Below are 303 nucleotides of genomic sequence, written 5' to 3'. Positions count from 1 at the left end.
CCCGTGTCCCCTGAATCGGCAGGCGGACTCTCAACCACTGCACCACCAGGGAAGCCCCTTCCAAGCCTTTGCATTTACCATGTCTTCAGCCTGGATCCCTTCCTTTACTTAGCTACCATGCAAACTTCTTGCTCTATCTGCAGCATCCTCGCCTCAGGAAGCCTTCCTAGTTCCCAGGATCTCCATGGCACTCTCATAGCCCCTGCGAGGATGTCAGCCACAACACTCAACATATGGTGTGGACATTTGTCTCCCCATTGCATGTTGCTCCCTGCCACCCGGGAGTTCACTGAGTACAGGGAC

The sequence above is a fragment of the Lipotes vexillifer genome, unplaced genomic scaffold (genome assembly GCF_000442215.2).
Source record: "Lipotes vexillifer unplaced genomic scaffold, Lipotes_vexillifer_v1.1 scaffold965, whole genome shotgun sequence".
Classification (NCBI taxonomy): domain Eukaryota; kingdom Metazoa; phylum Chordata; class Mammalia; order Artiodactyla; family Lipotidae; genus Lipotes; species Lipotes vexillifer.
Note: the sequence above shows the minus strand (reverse complement) of the source record.